Source organism: Galeopterus variegatus, unplaced genomic scaffold, assembly GCF_000696425.1.
Source record: "Galeopterus variegatus unplaced genomic scaffold, G_variegatus-3.0.2 Scaffold1405, whole genome shotgun sequence".
Lineage (NCBI taxonomy): Eukaryota > Metazoa > Chordata > Mammalia > Dermoptera > Cynocephalidae > Galeopterus > Galeopterus variegatus.
The window spans coordinates 124,888-147,342 of NW_007727516.1; the positions used below are offsets into that span (position 1 = coordinate 124,888).

Here is a 22,455-nt window from a genome sequence, read left to right on the forward strand (position 1 = left end):
CAGCGGTGGCGTTGCGGTTGGTCCCGCCCCCTCCCAGAGCTCCGCCCCCCGCCTTGGGCGTGCCTCGGGGTGGCTCTGCGCGGGAACTGCTGACAGACTGAGGGGAGCCGGCGCCCAGGCTTCAAGTCGGCGTTCAGGGCTTTCCCGAGTGCAGTACGTGTCTCCGCATAGACAGCAAAAGCTTCCTTCTCCGGCGGGCTCAGCACCTGTCGTAACCGGCAGGGCTCCGGAGGGAAATCCAGCGTTTTCTTCGTGCTTGTGAGGTGAAAAATATCCCACCGTCGTCGTCGCTCCTTCCCTGAATTTCTGCGACTCACACCACGTCAACTGTTTGGCAGAAACGCTTCCCAGACAGTGCCGTTATTTTCAAAATCTACTCAAATTCACTGGCATAGAAATTCTTCCACAAAACGGCTCCAGTGGTGCTGACTGCTGTGAGTTGGGCTTCCTCACACAGCAATAGGGTGAGTAAAGTTCCAGAATGGGAAACTTCCAGAGAAATAAGACAGGAGACACGAAAAGGTACCTCTGTTCAAAATTGCCTACCCCGAAATGACCAGTTTAGGGTAATGAAGTAGATACCGAAAGGAAACAATAAGAATAGACTAAGGGGAAAAAATCTGGAGGAGAAGAAAGTCAAGCCTGCAGCTACATGAAAATTAATCCATTAATATTTGTTGAGTTCCATACTGGCCAGCAGCCAAAAAAGTGTGTATATATTTATTTATTGAGTTCTTACTTCGTGCTCAGCCCTGAGCCAGTTCTACCTTGGCCACTCTGGAGTCTACTGAAAGTTAAGACACTCTCTTCCTAAGGAGAACTTAAAAAGAAACAAGACAAACATGCAAAGTTAATGTCAGTGGAGTACAAAATTTTGCAATATGTAAGGCAAACTATAAAATTGTTCATATATTTTAATCAACAATTCCACTTTGGGGAATCTCTTTCATTGGTATGACCTGAGTGAAGAAATGAGTGTACCTTAAAGATATTCATAGCATATTATCTGAACACTAAAAATTTGAAGGGAAAAAACCCACCTAGCCAAAGGGAAATGGCTAATTAAGTTCTGGCAGTTACCTGGGGTATTCTTATGTAGATAAACAAAATAGCAATAGAGCCTAATCAATTTATATTTGAAAAAATGCTAAGTATGTACACGAACATTTCAACGAACATTTCATTGTAGTTATGCAAATAAAGATTAAGATAAGGAATACATTTGCACACATACTGTAATACCTCTTTTTTAAAAAAATATACTGTATTTAAGTGCACAGTAATTCTGATTCAATTCTGTCTCCAGTGCTTCCTCCTACCCAAAACACGTAAACTGCTGTCTTGTAATCTTGCCTACCACCTGAATTTCTAAAATGCACTGAAAGCATTATATGAGGGGATCTCTTTAGAGCCATCTCTTAGGAGGAAATATTTTATCCCATTTAAGTATTTCTGGCATACAATATAGTTTTTTCTGTGATTCCTTGAAAGCAAGATATAACAAAGGTCAGAACACTTGCTCGACTTTTTTAATGCCATAACACCCTTCTGGAAGGTTGTTCGGCAGACTATATCAAGAGTTTTAGTTGCCTCCCTCTGATTTAGTAATTCTGCTTGTAGAACTACAGTTTTTACTTGAGACTCAAGCAACTTAGAAGGCTGTTCATCTCAATGTTATTTAGAATAGTGAAAACCAGAAACCACCTAACCATTCAGCACTATGGGAATGGTTAAGTAAATCCAGTATATTCATATGACAATATTTATATCATCGTCAAAAACCTTATTTCACAAAATATTAAATGAAGGATATATAGACCAAGCCAATTGTGTCTCTTATTCCCGTTCTTCCAAGAGGTTCCTTCATAAATTACCTAACTGGTGCTATATAATCTCTCCTCCCTCTTTGCAACAGTTTGTTGGACTGGGGTGAACACCAGATGCAAGGGCAGATCAGTTTATGGGAATCTTGTTAAAGCTCTGCCCAAACACTGAGCAAGGTGACAGAGATGTTGAATTCCATATTAATGGTTTAAAAGTATATTGATAAGACAAAGACAACAGACAGCAAGAGCTATGGGGAGAAGCAGCCATGAAGAAAGGATACAGGGAGTAGCAACTGAGTTCAAGAGTAGTAGTAGTATCAGGCTCTTACTAAGATTGAGTAAACTGCTTAATTTCCAGGGGCCTCTAAAATAACTATAAAAGTGAAACCTAAAAGCAGGATGCAAAAATGTATATCATATGTATTCTAAAACTTGTATGTATATGTTATTTTCACATTGAGCAACACCTGGAAGGAACACATCAAAACTTTAATAATGATGGTGAGATTACAAGTGATTTTTATTTTCTAAATTTTCTACAATGATCGTAATTTTTAAAAACTATTTTTAAAGAATTAAATAGAATGAAGACCTTCAACTATTGAATATTCTAATCAGAATATAAATTGCATCTGGTCAAAGACACTAGTAGTTCAGAGAATTTCCTGAGGTTATAAATGGCTTCAAGGAAAAGGTAGAATTTAGGCTGGCTCTCTTAAGGACTAATGATGTGAATAAATAAAGAGGAGGTGAAAAAGGAAGAAAACAAAGCAAAGGCAAGCTGAGTAAGGCATAGGTGGAGGGAACTGAGTAGAGTGTCCTCAATAAAATGTCTTGAATACAAGGATATAAGCTAGGCAGAGGAGCTGAGGGGGAAGGTGGAGACTGGGGATAAGAAATTAAAGATTCTTGTTAATAGTGTTAATAATTAAAGAATAGATGTTTGTAGCATAGCCTATAGGTTTATTGTTATTACTATTCAACTTTGAAATTTCCTGAGCTATTTTATTCCTGATCTTTACTACCTATGCCTGAATTATGGTGTGCTCTAGCTTGTTTCCTGAGTCCCAGGACCTCTTTATTGCATCTCATTTTTACATAGCTGTCGTTATCATTCTGCCTTTAATTTTCCAATTTGTTTTTTTTTTAACCAATCTCATTAAATCTAAGCTTTTTACTATAACATTTAAAATACCTCCTTCCTGTCTCACCATCATTGATGTCCCCAACCTTACCTTTATATTCTCAAATCTTTCCCCAAATTGCCCTTTGGATAGCTAAGAGGTCAGTCCCTTTATGGTCTCCCACACTTCAGGCATTTCCCACCTTTATATAAGGGCAGATGTTTATCTCCTAAGCAGAAGGCCTTGCAGCTTCCATTCCTGCAAATCATTACGATCACTCAGAGATGGTCTAAACTCTCACCTCCTGGAAACCTCTTTCCTAGTAACTGGGTTTCCAGATCCCCATCCCCCACCCCCAACCCCCCAGCAGTATATTATTATGCAGTCACCACTTTTGTTCTGAGTTCTCAGATTGGTTCTCTCTATTTGCATTGTATCCTCTTTGTGGGCAAGGACTGTGCACTTGTTCTGTTTGTATACCTCTCCACAGCTCTTAGTAAAGGAGTGGGCCAAAAATACTCTTAAAATGCTTAGTGAATTAACAAAATTAGAAGTTCCCTAGCATAATATGGGGTTGTGGAAGTGATGTATATGGAGCTTCCCTTGTTTCCATTGTCTCCAAATTGGGAGAAAGGGCAATTTGCCCTTTTTCCAAGGTTAGCAGACAGTTTCCTAAACATAAAATCTAATTAGTGTGTAACTACTCATTTCTGAGGTACAACACAAACTGGTTTTGCTTCTTGTATCCTGAGGAATGAATTAAAGGAAGGAAGACAAAAAATTGCAAATTTTATAAACATTAGAGCTGCTTTGTGTTGATTTTTAGAATTTTCTAGTTCAGTATTTCATGAATATGAAAAATATCTTAGGAATCATAATTATAGACTAAAGAAGAATTTATGAGTTTGTTAAATTTTAGGAAACTACAATGTTCCTATCCAATAACTTTAACAGACATTTTTTGAACACCTATATATTTGGCACCATGTTAGACACGGAGATGTCTGTCCATAGCCTTCATTTCAATGTTAGGAGGAGATGAAGGATTGAGTAGGGGAAGTGGATAAAGAAATACTAAAGAAATTCAACTGCAGTTGAATTTTTTAAATGAGAGATACCCTGATAAATATGTAAGAAAGGAGTTGAGAGAGTAGCAGTGAAAAAAGAAAAGCAGATGTAGGATATGGCCTTCGTAAGTGAATAGAGAGGAAAGTAAGCAGCAAGAAAGAGATTTAGAATTAGACTTTCATAATTCTAATAATAAGATGGTAGCAGGTAGGGGAGGTAAATTCAAGCTGAGTAAAAGGTACCAAAGTTCATTTGTTTTTAAAGAAGCTTTAAGTGTTTATTTGGTAGTCTGTGAGGGAAACTTGTACCTTGGAGATGAATTTCCAACATACGCTTATTGGAAACTGAAAGTGAGCCCAAGGTTTAGATATTAATGAAAGCAAAATTATGAAGCTAGTCCTTTTGTCTCTCCTTTTAACATCCATCCCACCTCCACCCTACTCAGTTTTTCAGGGATACTCAGGCTGTTTGGGCCCAGGCTTTACTACAGTTTATCAAGGCTTTTTTCTCTTCTCTCCTGTCAACACTTTTCCCATTTTGTTCTGGGTCAGGTACCCCAACCTTCCATTTTCTAAGGAGCTCAATTATCATGTGGTAAATTGATCTACTTGTAAATTATTAGTGTTTAATCTTTTTTTTTTGCATTTCTCTTTGTTTATTCTAATGAAACCTTCTGTAGACACCCAGAATATAGAATTTTAAACATTGTGGCAGATCAGTGGGATTTATTTATTTACCTAAGCCCAAGGTACTTTTCAGAGGATAAGCTATGGGGCGGGTGGAGAGGGGCAGCAAAATACACATTATATACATATACACATACTTTTATTCTTCATTCATGTTTTTAAATCCACTTCTTTGAAAAAAAAGTAGAAAAAGGAAAATGTAGGTGGATAACCATAGTTGTCTGTATAAGTATTTACATTTTGCCAAATCATTTGGAAATTGAAATCCTTTAGTGTTGCCTCTGGGTTTTGTAAAAAAACAAGAAACCTAAATAGAAGGCAGCCATCAATGCAGAAAGATTTTGCGTTGCATAAAGGAAACCACATACTGTCTATTTGGGATGTATGCATGCAGTAAAAGGAGCTAACAGTTCTTCACGTGTAAGAGCAGGGGTGATCATCCTGCCTTTCTTAGCCGTCTTGAAGTTCCTTCCTTTCAGGCCAAGTGCCTTCTTGCTAACAATCATTGGTTCAGCCATCTGTAAGTAATGTTTGTAAGTCTCCCTTTCCTCAGCTAACCAGTGATTAATTAATTCCTAGGAAACCACATTTCCACGGGAAACTCTTAAGGGAAAGGGAGGTTGTATGTAAATAGCCCTATCTATCTCATTTGGTTCTGAAACTAGTGTTTAAAGAGCTAAGCAGGATAGAGGCTTGATATGGATTTCTTGTTTTTTTTTAAACTTGCTAAGTATCTGGCCCCTGATTTTTTGAAAAACAATGAAGGATGAACCAAACATGGTACAAAAAAAAATTGTGAAATGTGACATGTAACTGGGTCTTTTCACAAGTATAAAGTTTTCTTACTTTTTCTTTTTCTTTTTTTTTTTTGCTGGTTGGCCAGAACGGGGATTGAACCCTGGACCTTGGTTTATCAGCCACACTCTAACCAATGGAACTAACTGGCCAGCCCAAGTTTTCTTACTTTCGACTATTTGCATGAAAATTCTAAAATGCTTCAGGAGTGAGAAAGAAATTTATATAAGTTCACCATTAAACACTTATGAAATCGTCTCCTCTTGAAAATCAGTGATAGTGTTAAAATTTAACTTATTTGCTTATGCCCATAATATTTTATTGAATTAAGACAAAATCTGGTCTTAACATTATCATTAATTAATCAATCACAAAATTAAGCTGTACAAAATGTGTATGTGACTAGCCTCATAGTGAATCATTTTTTCCCATATTATTTTGCTTAGTATTGGTCTACACATAGTTAAGATTAGAGTTATTATTAACAAAAGAGCCTGCACAGTAGGCCTTTGTTGGGTTGGTGTGATGGGATACGAGGAAAGACCAGACAGTTATGAGTGTCTGGTCTTTCAGTTATGAGTGTCAGAAATGCCCATGTTACTAAAAAAGTTTAAGGTCCCAGGTGAAAATGCGAATCAGGGAGGGGTAATTTGGTAAACTCTTTTCAGTGTTAATACCTTATGTCCTGGAGATAATGGGAAACAGGTTGTTAAATTTTGATTGGGAGTGGGAGGGATGGATGAGAAAGGTGCATGGATAGTATGTTGCCTCTGGAAGGCCCAATCAACAGTGAGCACTCACTGGGTCTTTGGAGGAAATAGAAAGAGGGAATCTGAATGAGATGCAAAACTGTTCATTGAGGGTTACCTCTAGTCAAGAAGTCAAATACGTTGTATCCCTACCGAAAACCTAAGAATTCTCTGGGAAGAATGACTCTTTGTAATCTGTGTGTAGGGAAAACAAAAAAACCCCCTCCTTTGCAAGTTATTTAAAGCAGAGTTATATGCATTTACATCATATCAAAATATATGTTCCCTCATAGGGCCCACCCTGAGGAAAAGTTATAAAAACCCGTTGGTCCTCTGATTCTCTAGCCTTCTCTTTTACACCTTCTGTTTGGTAAAACCAAGCATTTAAATTTGTGTTCTGCCCAGTCAGCAAGATGATGCCATCTGCATTGCTGCACCCCTTCTCATGGCTGCTGGCTCCTGCCAGGCTCCGGAGCATCTCTTCAGCACAAAGTTCTCCATTCAGGAGCCACTATATAACAAACCTGACTGGCTGAAAGTTGGGCTGACCTTGGGTACCACTATCTTCCTGTGGGTCTGTCTCATCAAACAACATATGAAGATGTTTTAGAGTATAAAAGAAGAAATGGGTTGGAGTCAATTTTTGAAATACTAATACGGTATGCTCCATATAGTGATTATAGCAATTCCTCTGGATTCACCAATCTGTTGAGTTGTAAATGTGAGAGAAAAAGTTATATGTGAATATATGTCAAGTTAGCATTTGTGCTTTGCATCATTAAATGAAAGAAATAAAAATACTTCTGTAGTCTTCAAAAAATAAATAAATTTTTGTTCTGTGCCAGGCAAGTGATTTAAAAGAGTTAACCAATGTAGGTGTGACTGCTTATGCATTGTGTAAGTAGAGGCCCAGAAGAGTTCATTCATTGTTTAAAGGAATTTGTTGGTATCAAACTTACTACCTTTGAAATATTTGTTCAAATTTTTTTTCCCAATCTCTGTATGAGTGAAGTAAAACACATCTGTGGAATGGATTTTGTGTGTTTATCCACAGTTTGAGAACTATGGATTAAAGGACCAAAGAGACAAAGCTTCTTCATGGGGACAGTGAGGAACACACAGTAATTTTAGCACAGTATGAAAAATGTTTAAAAAAAGGTATGTATGTTTAAATTCTATGATCCATCATTTCAATCACTGTCATGCATATATCAATTCCTTTATGCCCTTCTCTTGACAAAACTATCATTAAATTCAACTCTCCCACGTACTCTGTACCTGCACCGAAGCAGGCTAAGGCTGGAGAAAAATAACAGTGATGTAAGGACTGGTCCCACCTTAAGTGAACCCATAATGCTGCCTGGAAATACTCCTATATACCTCTAGTTCATTCATTCCTCCTTTTTCTCAGATGACTATTTCATACTTTCAAATCTCTCATCAAAATTTTAACAGTTGTTTTCTCAGCCTCACTCTCAGCTGATGACCTTCCTTCTTCATTTTGAAAATTGAAGCAAGAGAGCTTCTAGAGCCACATGTACCTACTACTTGCTTCTCTGCCCATATACTTAGCTTTCCTTCCTGTTACTATGCATTAACTATCCATGCTTCTTTTTAAGGCCAATTTCCACCTTTGCATCTACTAAAAGGTGTTGTTCCAGCAATTTCCTCTTTCTTCTGCATTGGCAATTTTTCCTTCTCTACTGACGTTACCAACAGCAAACAAATGTTTAAATATGTGTATTTATACACATACACACTTCTCTTGATTTCACTACCCCTTCCGATTAGTTGCTACCTTCTCTGCTTCCCTCTCCTCCCATTCCCTATGAACCCTCACTCCACCAAAAATGCCATGCAAACTACTCCTCTCAAGGTCGGTAGTGACCTCCACATTGTTAATCCACAGTGTGACCATGTTTTGATATATCACTCCCTCTTCCTGGAAATACTTTCCTCCTTTGGTTTCTAGCGTACCTCTCTTGATTTTCCTCCTCCCTCTTCTTCTGGGTTTCCTTGGCTTTCTTGCTCAAATCCTGCAGTATTGCTCCTGGTTATAAAAATGTGTAAATGTCAGAATACTCAATTGTTTAGTTCTTAGATTTTTTTTTTCCTTTTTGTCTTTTTTACTGACCGGTAACGGGATCACAACCCTCAGTGTCGCGCCCGTACCGGGGACCGGCAACAGGATCGCAACCCTCGGTGTTGCGCCTGCACCATGCCCAACCAGTGAGCGGGTACCGGTCTCCACATGGGATCCAAACCCTCGGCGGGAGCGCCGCTGCACTCCCAAGTGGCGCACTCTCCAGTGCGCCACCAGGCCGGCCCTAGTTCTTAGATTTTTTTTTTCTCTTCACTATCTACATTCACTCCTTTGGTGATCTCATTCAGTCTCATGGTTCCAATACCATCTATACATTGATCACTCAAAAACTTACATATTTTAGGCATAGTTATCTCCCAAGAACTCCAGACTCGTATATCCAAAAGCTTATTCAACAACTCCACTTGGATATCTAACAGGCATCTCAAATTCAAAACTTATATTACCATGTGCTAGGTACTTTATATACACTGTCTCATATAATTCTCACTATACCCCTGGCTAAATAGGTATAAAACCGAAGCCACAACTTTGAAAACTGAGGCTCAAAAAAGTTAAGTAATGTTAAATAACTTGCTCTAGCAAATGAAACTTGCTCTAGCTAATGATAGCAGAACTGAGATTACCTCGAAACCTTCCACTGAACCATTCTGTCCCCACCCCCCCAGCCCACTTTACAAGGATGATTATGTTTACTTCAGAGCCAAGAATGAGCAGTATTTTGTAATACCTTGTTGTAAGAAGATAACCGCTTGTTTTGTGAAATCCCATTATTTTAATATATTTCTTAGGTAAATTTGATCTTGAAAAAGGGAAATATATCCAAGACTATGATCCTACTACTGTTGTAGGACTTGACAACTATGGACTTGGGAGAGATACCCCTAAAGAAAATTAGAATTTATAAGTAAATTCTGATTTTCTTTCATCAAGATATACTAAGTATGCAGGAAAGGCAGTTGGAATTGAAAGAAAAAAGAGAGAAATTAGAGTTGAGGTTCAAATATGCATACATCACTTTTTTCCTACCCTATTGGGACTTTGGTGTTATCAGCACTGCAAAATTTAATATAATAGTAGTACCCAATAAATGTTAAGTGCTACTGTAACTTAATCTTATCCTGTCCTAATACATGAGATACTTTTTTGCTAATCCTTTCTCCTTCCTCTTCTAGATCTTTGCTCTTTTCCTCTTTGCTGGCCCCTTACCTTCAGTGTTCAAGCATGCATAGTTATGCACATCTTGAAAGAAATTGCTTGACGAATTACTTCCTATCTCAACCACCTTATTTCTCTTCTTCCTGACATCATCAAGAAACCTGTACCAGCAGATTTCAGTGATATAGCAATAATCTAGTGGTCATACCACATTTCATAACAATCACTAAAAATGCATTCTCTTTCCATCACTAAATCAACTTAAAGATATGGCTTACCTCCCCCTGACCACTTTATTTGCCAATTTTTGATTCATTATCAATGTGCTCAGTAGGAGTCATAATGGCAAGATATATCCTCAATAGTTTTATGTATTGTTAACCACTAATGGAGCATTTTTCTTATTTGTGACTCAGCCATGAAAATAAGATAGTCTCACTAGTATTTTCCCCCATTCTAAAACTTTCCATAAATGAGAACTTCAATAAAAAGCCTAGAAACATAGGTCCTTCTGATTTTTTAAAATCATGACTCTATAACAGTAATTGTTGGATACAAAATGTCGAAAACATCTGGTTCATTCCTGCTGCCTCTGTTTTTCTGACATTTGTTTTTTTCCCTAGCTGCCTACAGTCAGGCTTCCCACCCTCACTGTTTTGTAAAGTTCTCTTGAAACAAGGTCACCAACAATTTATTTCTTGTCAAATTTAAAAGCCATTGATCTTCCTTCACCATTTGTCGAAGTTGATCACCCTCTCTTAGTTTTTATTCTAAGACCATATATGATCCTCAGTACATCAGGACAAAATGAGAACTGTGACTGCTGCTGTTCCTGCTGTAATTATTATTGCTTTTACTTAGTGGTTAGCATTTATTCATTGCTTACTGTAATTCTCACAACAATTCTAAAGAGGTCAGTATTGTTATTCCCATTTTTCAGTTGAGGAAACATGCTCAGAATTTAACCAGCTTGCTTAGATTCACACACCAGGGCAGGATCAGCTTTGGGAAGTGTTAGATTTAGCAATGGAGAGGAAAGCTTTTTCCTAACTGGATCACAGCATGCTTTCTTGTCTGTATTCAGATTAAGTAAAGCTCATTTGTTTTATCCATTTATCTGTAGTCGAGGGAGTCCTGTACTTCTGAAGATGACGTTTCAGGTGGTTTTTCTGCCCATTCTGCTCATCTGCACTTTTATCTGTTCTCCCTTGAATTAGTTTCACCAAGATCAGAGAAAGTGGCTAGATAGCAAATTGTGAGATGTCACTGATTTTTTTCTCCTTTTCAAGTTAACTAGCTCCTGTAGGAATTAATATGCAACCTTGGATTCATTCAGGCAATGCTCTACCCACATATACTAAATGGAAAAGTGTAGTTATTAGAATTAGATGGATGACAACATAGATTTAAAATTAAGCTATATGGTATAATTTGTTCAACTTTTGGTTGAGTGGATATTATTAAAGCTATTGTAGCGATACAGTAGGATTTAGTTACATACTTTAAGTACATATTTTGTTTTCTCAAATAAATGCATAACAACAGTGTGATCTAGCTATGAAAGGTTTTCTTAAGGTTTTTGTTGGCATGTCAGTATTAACAATTGAGAACTGAGTGTTTTAGATTTCATCTGAAATTAGTGGTTCAAATACAACAATAAATGGTTTTCACGGTTGTCAGCTTTGATTAATGTAATATTAAACCTATTGAATATATTATACCACAACTTTGTTTTTTAACTGGCAGATCTGAAAAATAATAAAGACATGGTATCTGCCTTACAAACATTCTATATTCTTTGATTTTATCATTTAATGTACATTTACTTTTTTCAGAGACATTTGGCTTTATTCCTTTAGATTTGGCACTAAATCTTTTAACTATCTATCAAAATGCCTTCAGTCATTTCATTAACAAATCTGATGGAGGGAAGAGAGAATTATGAGTTATCCCAAAGATATAGTAAGGGTATCATTTAAGTATTAAAAAAATGTGGAAAGGAAGAATTATGCATTAGTAATAATATCTTTTATTGTTGAACAATTTATACTTTTCTAAGGATTTTCATACAGATTCTCTTTCTTTATACTTATCATTATATAGCTGAGGAAATTAAGGTATTAAGTGACTGGTCTGAAGCCACACAGCAATCATCAGACCTGGGATTAGAAAACAAGTTTTCTTATGACCAGCCATTGTTCTTTACCATGGAAGTGATTTATTTTGAGGAACGGTTATTAAAACCTTTCTTTTTCAAAAAAAAAAAAAAAAAAATGGGGCCGGCCCGGTGGCGCACTGCTACAGTGCGCCGCTTGGGAGCGTGGCGGTGCTCCCGCCGAGGGTTTGGATCCCACATACAGACCGGCTGCTCACTGGCTGAGCGAGGTGCCGGCGTGACACTGAGGGTTGCAATCCGTTGCCGGTCACAAAAAAAGACAAAAAAGGAAAAAAAAAAAACCTTTCTTTTTCTCCTCCACTTATCTACTTGTAAAAGAAATTGTATCTAGACCTGACTGGCTATATCAGACAGAATAGTGTGTTAGAATCACCAAGCAGAATTTTTATAGGTATAATGAGAAAAACTGGTTTAGAGAATTTTACCTACACCTTATCTCCTGGTAGATGGCTACCATGCTAAACTAACTTGGTGTACATTTTAGGGTGTCCAAATCAATTGAGAAGCTCTTTTATCATAACTTATAGAAGCTCTCCTACCATAATTTATTCACATGTAGGTAAACTCATGACCTTGTAGAATGAGCAGAATAACAGAAAGAGAGAGCTCAGAGAGGAAACAGAAATGTATGTGGTCCCTGTGCTACTCATTGTAAGGATGCATGTAGGGATCCTTGGTTTATAAACAAGGTTTTACATTGTTACTCTTCCTGATCTGAGCTGCATCCTCATTTGCTGCATCTATATTTGATGTGAAATGCATTGGTGGTCACATATCAATTTCTTCTGTTACACTCAGGGACACAGGAAGAGTCCTTATAAGCACCAGCACCCAAACAATAAAGATAAAATGTTTGGTCTAAATCTTGCAGATAGGACCGCTGAAGTTGGGGATGAAATGACTGATCCAAAGTCACATGGTGGGCTACTTAGATTCCTGGATCCCAAAGCAGAGCTGTTTCCTCCAGGACTTGGTGACTAAGTAATTTCCTCATGTTATTAGAAAGTTTTCTCTTAGGGCAAATCAAAATTTGCTTCCTATGACACTTACCCGCTGGGCCCATTTCTGCCCTCCAGGGCCATACTGAACAAACTGCTTTCTCTGTGTCCTTCCTCCCCAAGTCTCTTTTCTGTCTTGTGCTGCTTAGGGTCAGAAGTAGCATTGGTTCCTAAAAAAACATCTCCAAACAAGAGTCTTCAGTATTTTAGAGATCTTTCCCCTTTCTCTTTAATGCCCACTTATGCCTACCAGCAAAAGATTTAACATGCCTAAAATATCTTTTGTTCTCTTCCATCACCTCTAGTCCCCAGTCTCCTCCTTTTTCTTTACTCCCCATTTTGGGTAATAGAATCATCTCATCAACTATTTATTTTAGATATCTTAGAATCATCATTGATTTCCCCCCTATTAGCCATCACATTTAATCAGTGGCCAAATCTTGCCAATTCTATCTCTCAAATATCTCTTAAACCCAGTTTTCCTCTTTCCACTGCCCCAGTTCTCATTCTCATCATCTCTTATTAGAGCTATTATAATTCACCTCTATGCGGTTTCCCTGTCTTTATTCTCTCTATTCCACCCCATTATATGGTCAAAAAGTTTATAATCTGATGAGAAAAATGAGATATGCACATAATAAACAATTAGAGCACAGTACAGGATAGAATTTGTAACCCAATGCTCAAGAAGTATGTATGGTACAGGAAATATCATGTAAAGTCAGGACAAGGCAGTTATCACTCTGAAAATTTATGGGGAGGTCTGCCCAGAAATGTGGTTTGAAAAATAAGTAAGATTTGGATATGCAGAGAGGAGCTGGGAAAGCATTCCACTTCTACTTTATAGCATTAGTTAATAAATTAATATTAACAACAATACAATAATGACTACCATTTGTTGAACATCTATAATATGCTACTTTGCAGGGTAGGCATTATTACCTACTCCCCCCGCCCCTTCCCACTTCCTGATCTGAGCTGCAAAAGAGGTAACTGAACTCAGGAATGTTAAGTAATATGCTTCATATCACACAGTAAATTTCAGAGTTAGGATTTAAACCCAGGTGTGTTTGGCTCTGAGGCTTATTTAAAGGGGATTGTAAGTCCACATATGTGAATTTGAGATTATTTCTATGGCACCATGGGCTACATTCATTACCTTCATTGTTAAAATCCAGGGATAGAATAGAGATAGATATCATTACTGCCTTCAAGGAGCTCAATGTGATGGAGAAAACTGATGATATAATGTGATCAGTGTTATAATGAAAAAAGATGGGGTGGGGTTGGGCTTGGCTAAGACTAAAAGATCTGTTGCCCTAGTCCTGGTTCTGACAGTAACTAGGTAAGTCTTTTAACTAGTACAAGTTTTGGTTTCCTCTTCTGCAAAATAGAAAGCTATGACTAAATAAGGGAACCTCTTAGTTGTTGAAAACTCATTGCTCTTTTTATTCCTAACCCTTAGATATTTTTTCTTTTCTTTTTCTCTCTTTTTTTTCTTTTTCATTTAATTTCATTCATTCACTGACTCATTTATCCATTCTTTTATTCCATAAACATTTAAACTGAACATCAACCATGTTCCAGGTACTGTGTGGTATACAGGGAACACAAAGATACAGTAATCATCCTCCCCTCTTAAGAAGCTCACAATTTCAGGAGAACAGATATGTAAATCCAATGTAGCATCACAATAGAGGTGATTACAAAATGCTATGGGATTCAGAGGAGAGAGTATGAAGTGGGGTGAAGAAGGAGAAGACCTGACAAGGAGTTACTTTTGAAAAGGCTCTTGAAGGCTGAGTAAGAGTTTGCTAAAAGGAGTGCACGTGAGAATTCCAGGCAGAGGAAAGAGATCTTGGCTTTCTCATCTTTGCCTGCTCTTGCTGCTTTTTTTTTTCATCAAAATATTAACTTTCTTTTATTACAGTTGTTGCAGATTCAATATTAGTTTCCTAAAAAGAACATGCTAAGTAGAAGAGAATGCTTTGTTTTCGTGCAAATACTCTCACTTATTAAATGCAAAGAAAGATACTTGGATTAAAAATTCTGTTCTCTGTAAGTATAGGGGACTTTTCGTGTGTGTGTGTGCTGGCTAGTACAGGGATCCAAACCTGTGACCTTGGTGTTATAAGGCTATGCTCTAACCAACTGAGCTGACTGGCAAGGGACTTCTAAATGGAGCTTATTTCTGTTTTAATGGAAAGAATCAAGGATTAAATTAAATTAAATTAAAGAATTTAATGACAAAGCATCATAATAACTTGAAGAAATATCTAATAAACACACATACGAGGGTACTTCAAAAAGTTTGTGGAATCCCCATGCAGGCCAGCCGCCAAAACAAAAACAAAAAAAAGTTTGTGGAAAAATAGAATTAAAAGATAATATGTATTTTTCCATTAACTTTGTGTGTGTATGTGTGTGTGGCTGGCTAGGCCAGTACTGGGATTGAACACTGTACCTTGATGTTGGCAACAACTTGAGCTAACCAGCTAGCTTTTCCATGAAGTCTTTGAAGTACCCTCATACATAATATACTTTGCTATGGTCTACGACTCATGTTTTTATACTCAAGAAAGCACTATTCTTCCGAAATATTTAACACACCTGTCAAGAGAATTGGAGAATTCTGGTATGCACACCATCTCCATATTGTGAAACCCTACAGTAGTCTCACTGCTGAGTTTAATGCCATATTTAATGCCATAAGTACAAATTGTTTTTCATACTACAAAGGTGTGGTTGAAAATAAGACACTAAATAAGCTCTCATTGGTGGTTTCATTACTTTTACCTTACGCATGTTTATGAGACTATAATTTATTACTTATTCCCAAATCACAGTTGGAATAGATTTCTATCAGTGGGAAAGGACTTGTGATTCATATACGTTCCCTAAAGAATAGATTGTCACTGCATTTGGAGAGGAATGATATAGAAGCTATTAGAGGATGTTGCCTATAGGTAGAGTGTGCCTAAATTTAAGGAAATATTTTCATCATTAGAGCTGTCCAGTAGTACACTTATTTCATTTTGTCTTCTCTCAGTTATTTCTTTAAGCTTCTAGGGGCTGGTTGGTAGCTCACTTGAAAGAGTGTGGCATTGATAACACCAAGGTCAAGGGTTCAGATCCCCAAACTGGCCAGCTGCCAGAAAACAAAACAAAACATATTTGTTTGAGCTTCACCAGATTATAAATTTCTTCAAAGAAAGTACTATGTCATTTACTTTTTAAAAAATATTGTGTATATTTGAGATTTACAACATGATGCTATGTGACTTATACATAGTAAAATGGTTACAATAGCAAAGCAGATTAACATGTCTATCATGTCACATACTTATCTGTCACCTTTTTTGTGTGTGATGAGAACAGCTAAAATCTTATTTAACAAAAATCCCTAATATGATACAATTTTATTAATTATAGTCTTCGTGTAGATTAACTCTCTAGACTCCATCATCCTACGCATCTGCTATTGCTACTTTGTGTCTTTTGACCTACATCTTCTCACCCTCCACATGGTAACCACTTTTTTATTCTTTATCTCTGTACAAGGGTACTTCAAAAAGTTCGTGGAAAAATAGAATTTAAATATAACACAGGGCCGGCCTGGTGGCGCACTGGATAGTGCGCCGCTTGGGAAGCGTGGCGGCGCTCCCGCCCGAGGGTTCGGATCCCACATACAGACCGGTTCCCGCTCACTGGTTGAGTGAGGCGTGGGAGCAACACCGAGGGTTGCAATCCCGTTGCCGGTCCCCGGTCCGGTACGGGGGCAACACTGAGGGTTGTGATCCGTTGCCGGACACGAAAAAAACAAAAAAAAAAAAAAAAAAAAGATAACACAAATCTTTTCCATGAACTTTTTGAAGTGCTCTCATATATTTGACCTTTTCCTTTTTTTAGATTCCACATATAAGTGAGATCATGCAATATTTTTCTTTCTATGGCTGGCTTATTTTGTTTAGCCTAATGAACTCCAATTCCATCCATCTTGCGGTAAATGACAGGATCTTTTTCTTTTTAAGACCGAATAATATTCCACTGTATATATATACACACCACATTTTCTTTACCCATTTGTCTGCCAATGGACACTTAGGTTGTTTCTATAGTCATTTATTTTATATTCCTTTTTCCCCCATCCCCACGAGCCTAGTGTCTGACATATATCACAAAAACACTCAATATGTTGAAATGAATTGTGTATGAAATCAGGTGTGCTCTGAAACAATGTAATTATGCAAAGGTTAATGACCATCTGCTAAGCTGGTAGTCGGTGACACTAAGACCTCTCCATCATGATGTAATAGAATGCTGAACATGGGGCTGAAGACTTGGGTTCAAATCTAGACTCTGCCATTTATTACTTGTGTGATCATCGATAAGTTGTTTTATTGTGCCATGGTTTATACTTGGTCTACTCAAGTATTCTGTAATCCTCCATCTTCTGCACCATCAATTTTCCTATCTGTTGGATTATTACCAGTAGCATAGAAACAGGTATTTTCTACTATCTTGAAAATACCTTCTCAACTCTTCTAACCATTGTCCCATTTCTCTGTTCTCTTAATAGCAAATGTCCTTGAAAATGTTCTATACTTGCTCTCCTCAATTCCTTTCTTCCCGTTGTCTTTAAACTTACTCCAGTTAGAATTTCATCTTCATCATTCCATAGAAGCAGTTCTTGTTGAGCTTCATGCTAACAACTTCCACATTCTTAAATACAGTAGCTTATTTTTAGTTTTCGTTATTAGGGTCATTGACATAATTGATTACTTCCTTTTCCTGGAAATACTTCCTTCCCTTTGCCTCCTGAGAATACCACACTCTCCTGGTTTTTCTTTTTCCTTTATCAGTTATTCCTTCTCAGGCCCTTACACTGAGTCTTCTTTTCCCTACCTTTTACATTGGAGAGGCCCAGGGTTCAGTTCTTGTTCCTTAGTGATTTCATCTATGCCCATGGTGATGCCCTTAGTGATTTCATCTATGCTCATAGTTTTAAACACCATCTAAATGATGACAGTTCCTAAATTATATCTTCAAACCAGACTTCTCCCCTTAACTCCTGACTCATATACCTAACAACCTATTCAATATCTCAACTTGGATGTCAAATAGACATCTAAATTTAACACGTGCTTTAAATCTGCTCTGTCTAGTGTTTTTCATTTGAGTAAATAGCATCTCTATCCTTATAGTTGCTTGGGCCAAAAACTGTGTCTTTCCACATCAGGGAATCCCTTTAGCTCTACTTTCAAAATATATCCAGAATCCATTTCTCAACATCTCCACTGCTATAATCCTGGACCAAGCTGCTGCCATCTCTTGCCTGGATTATTGTAAGAGCATTATAACTAGTCTCTCTGCTTCTACTCTTGCCCTCCTCAGTATTTTCTCATAACAGCCTGAATGGCTTCCCATTTCACTTAGAGTGAAAGCTGAAGTCCTCCAAGGTCCTAAAGAATCTGTCCCCACTCCTTCTCCCTTACTTGTCTTTTCTCATCTCTCTTTTTTTTCCTGGTCTTTTACAAAATTTTTATTAAAAAAAAATTTTAATATTTACTTGTACATATTTGTGGGGTGCAGTGTGTTGTTTCAATACATGCACATACTACGCAATGATTCACTTAGAGAAGATAGAATAGTTTTGTACCTGTTAGTCCACCTCTTCTCCTCCCTGCCAACTCCCTCCCCACCTGGTCTCTCGTAACCATTATTCTACTCTTTACTTCTATGAGAACCACTTTTTTTTTTTTTTTTTTTTAAGATCCCACATAGGGGGCCGGCGGGGGGGCGCCCTGCTACAGTGCGCCGCTTGGGAGTGTGGCGGCGTTCCCGCCGAGGGTTCGGATCCCACATACAGACCGGCCGCTCACTGGCTGAGCGAGGTGCGGGCGTGACACCGAGGGTTGCGATCCCGTTGCCGGTCCCGGTCCGGTACGGGCGCGACACTGAGGGTTGCGATCCGTTGCCGGACACGAAAAAAGACAAAAAGGAAAAAAAAAAAAAAAGATTCCACATATGAGTGAGATCACACAGTATTTGTCTTTCTCTGGCTGACTTACTTCACTTAACATGTTGGTTTCCAGTTCTACCCATGTTGCTGCAAATGATAGGATATCACTTGTTTTTATAGCTGAACAGTATTACATTGTGTATATATACCACAGATTTTTATTTGTTCATCTGTTGATGGGCATGTAGATTGATTCTATCTCTTAGCTACTGTGAATAGCATTGTGATGAACATGGGAGTGCAGGTGTCTTTTTGATACATTGATTTTATTTCCTTTGGATATATACCCAGTAGTGGGATAGCTGGGTCATAAGGTAGATCTATTTTTAGTTCTCCAAGGAGCCTCTATGCTGTTTTTCATATTGGCTGTACCAATTCACATTCCCACCAATAATGTAGGAGGGTTCCTTTTTCTCTGCATCTTGGCAGCTTTTGTTATTTTCTGTCTTTTTATAATAGTCATTCTAACTGGGGTGAGATGGTAATCATTGTGGTTTTAATTTGCAATTCCCTGATTATTAGTGATTTTGAGCATTTTTTCATGCGCTTGTTGGCCATTTGTATGTCTTCTTTTGAGAAATGTCTGTTCAGGTCCTTTGACCATTTTTTAATTGGGTTGGGGTTTTTTTTCTGCTGAGTTGTTTGAGTTCCTTATATATTCTGGATATTAGCCCCTTGTCTGATTGTGGTTTGTATATGCTTTCTCCGATTCTGTAGGTTGTCTCTTCACTTTGTTGATAGTGTCCCTTGCTGTGCAGATGCTTTAAGTTTGATGTAGTCCCATTTGTGAATTTTTGCTTTAGTTGCCTGTGCCTTTGTAGTCTTGCTCAAAAAAGTGCTGCCCACTCCCATTTTGTGTAGTGTTTCTCCTATGTTTTCTTCTAGTTGTTTCATAGCTTCAGGTCTTAAATTTAGGTCTTTAATCCATTTTGAGTTGATTTTGTGTATGGTGAGAGATAGGTGTATCTACTTTGAATTTTCTGTGGATAAGCAGTTTCCCCAGCATCATTTATTAAAGAGGCTGTCCTTTCCACACTGTATATTCTTGGCACCTTTGTTGAAAATCAGTTGACTGCAAGTGCATGGGTTTATTTCTGGGCTCTCTATTCTGTTCGATTGGTCTATTTGTCTATTTTTAATGCCAGTATCATGCTGTTTTGGTTACTCTAGGTTTGTAGTGTATTTTGAAGTCAGGAGGTGTGATACCTCCAACTTTGTTCTCTTTGCTCAAGATTGCTTTAGTTATATGAGGTCTTTTGTGGTACCATACAAATTTTAAGATAATTTTTTCTATTTCTGTGAAGAATGTCATTAGTATTTTGATAGGGATTGCGTTGAATGTGTAGACTGCTTTGGGTAATATGAACGTTTTCATGATATTAATTCTCCCATGCCAAGAAGGTGGGGTATCTTTCCATTTGTGTCCTCTTCAGTTTTTTTCACCAATGTTTTATAGTTTTTATTGTAGAGGTCTTTCACCTCCTTGGTTAAATTTATGCCTAAGTATTTCACTTTTGTTAGTTATTATGAATGGGATTATTTTATTTCTCCTTTGGCTATTTCATTATTAGTGTGTAGGAAGGCTATTGATTTTTGTATGTTGATTTTGTATCCTGACACTATACTGAATTCGCTTATGGCTTCTAGTGATTTTTTGGTGGAGCCTTTAAGGTTTTCTATGTATAGGATCGTGTCATCTGCAAATAGAGATAGTTTGACTTCCTCCTTTCCAACTTGGATGACCTTTATTGCTTTCTCTTTCATTATTGTGCTGGCTAGGACTTCCAGTACTATGTTGAATAAGAGTGGGAAAAGTGGGCATCCTTGTCTTGTTCCAGATCTTTGAGGAAAAGCCTCCAATTTTGTCTATTCAATATATTAGCCTTTGGTTTGTCCTATATGACCTTTATTATGTTGAGGTACATTCCTTCTACACCTAATTGGTTGAGTGTTTTTTATCAAGAAGGGGTGCTGAATTTTATTAAATGCTTTTTCTGCACCTATGAAATGATCATATGGTTTTTTTCCTTCATCCTGTTTAAGTGATGTATCGTTTATTGATTTGTGTATGTTGAACCATGCTCGCGACCCTGAGATGAATCTCACTAGATTATGGTGGATGCTCTTTTTAATGTGTAGTTGGATTCTGTTTGCTAGTATTTTACTGAGGATCTTTGCATCTGTCTTCATTAGGGATATTGGTCTGTAATTTTCTTTTTTTGTTGTGTCTCTTTCCAGTTTTGATATGAGGTTAATGTTGGCCTTGTAGAATGAGTTTGGAAGTATTCCCTCCTCTTCAGTTTTTTGGAAGAGTTTGAGAAGAATTGGTATTAGCTCTTTAAACGTTTGGTAGAGTTCAGCAGTGAAGCCATCTGGTCCTGGAGTTGTCTTTGTTGGGAGACTTTTTATTACTGCTTCAGTCTCATTATTTGTTATTGTTCAGTTTAGGTTTTCTAGTTCTTCATGATTCATGACAATTTGAGACAATTGTATGTGTTCAATAATTTATCTATTTCTTCTAGGTTTTCCAGTTTGTTCACATATAGTCGTTTGTAGTAGACTCTGTGGATCCTTTGTATTTCTGTGGTATCAGTTGTAATGTGTTCTTTTTCATTTGATTTTATTTATTTGATTCTTCCCTCTTTTTTCCTTTGTTAGCCTAACCAAGTTTATCTGTTTTGTTTATCTTTTTAAAAAAGTAACTCTGTTTCATTGATCTTTTGTATTTTTTTTAAAATGTCTAATTCATTTATTTCAGCTCTGATCTTTGTTATTTGTTTCTTTCTACTGATTTTGGGTTTGGTTTCTGCTTGTTTTTCTAGTTCCTTCAGGGGTAATGTTAGGTTGTTTATTTAGTCTTTCATCTGTGTTAGTCTTTCTTAGTCTGTTTTAGTCTTTCTTCTTTTTTTTTTTTTTTTTTTTTTACAGTGAAGTGAGACTTTAATAATGGTCTTGCAAGACCAGGTGTCTGACGGCAGACACAGAGCCAGTGACAGTGATGATAGTCTTTCTTCTTTTTTGATGTAGGCACTTATTGCTATAAACTTCCCTCTTAGAAATGCTTTTGCTGTATCCCATAGGATCTGGTATATTGTATTTTCATTTTCATTTGTCTCCAAGAGTTTTTTAATTTCCTTTTTGATTTCTTCTTTCATTCATTGTTTATGAGCATGTTATTTAATTTCCATGTATTTGTGTGGTTTCTAGTTTTATTTTTTGTTGATTGATTTCTAGTTTTATTCCATTTTGTTTGGACAAGGTAGTTGAAATGATTTCAATTTTTAAAAATTTGTTGATACTTGTTTTGTGACCTAACATATGGTCTGTTCTATGAAATGTTCCATATACTACTGAGAAGAATGTGTATTCTGTAGCTGTTGGACAAAATATTCTATATATGTCTGTTATGTCCAATTGGCCTAGAGTAGAGATTAATTCTGATGTTTCCTGGTTTTCTGTCTGGATTATCTGTCCTTTGCTGAAAGTGGGGTGAAAAAGTCCCCAGCTATTATTGTTATAGTCTATCTCTCCCATTAGGTCTAATAGAATTGCTTTATATAACTGGGTGCTCCAGAGTTGGGTGCATAAATATTTATAATTTTTATATCCTCTTGTTGAATTGATCCCTTTATCATTATACAGTGACCTTCGTTATCTTTATTTACTCTTCTTGGCTTGAAGTCTATTTTATCTGATGTAAGTATAGCTAGCTACTCCTGTTCTGTTTTGGTTTCCATTTGCATGAAATA

At 37.2% G+C, this 22,455-nt stretch overlaps 1 pseudogene; it reads left to right on the plus strand.

The window, feature by feature from the left end:
* The first annotated feature begins 376 nt into the window (after positions 1 to 376).
* On the plus strand, positions 377 to 6,992 carry LOC103593752 (annotated as a pseudogene).
* The last annotated feature ends 15,463 nt before the right edge of the window (positions 6,993 to 22,455 follow it).